The following is a 408-nucleotide window of genomic DNA, read 5'->3' on the forward strand; positions in this document are numbered from 1 at the left end:
GTGCTTCTTTGCCCGCTTGTCAGACGAATAAAACAACTCAAAGACAAAAAGTACCTAAGTTTCAAGATCTATTTATTTGGGTCGATACAGTACTACAAGGGAATTGTGTTGACCTGAAAAAGTGAACAAAGACGTTTTACAGGCTTTTAGGAACATGACTTCTTACTCCTAACAACACACACTCAACCACTGTCACCCAATTGAGATGATACCACTCAATTTGAAAAAACAAACAAAAAAAAAATCAAAAAACAAAAAAAGAAATGCGTATGCAGTACGTCCAAACCACAACACACTGTCCAAAATGGCTTGATCAATAAATACAAATACAATTTTTATTATTATTATTAAAAAAAATAAAAAATAAAATCATGAAAGATACCAAAGGCACACAACTTAATAAACCTT

The sequence above is a fragment of the Kryptolebias marmoratus genome, linkage group LG11 (assembly GCF_001649575.2).
Source record: "Kryptolebias marmoratus isolate JLee-2015 linkage group LG11, ASM164957v2, whole genome shotgun sequence".
Classification (NCBI taxonomy): Eukaryota; Metazoa; Chordata; class Actinopteri; order Cyprinodontiformes; family Rivulidae; genus Kryptolebias; species Kryptolebias marmoratus.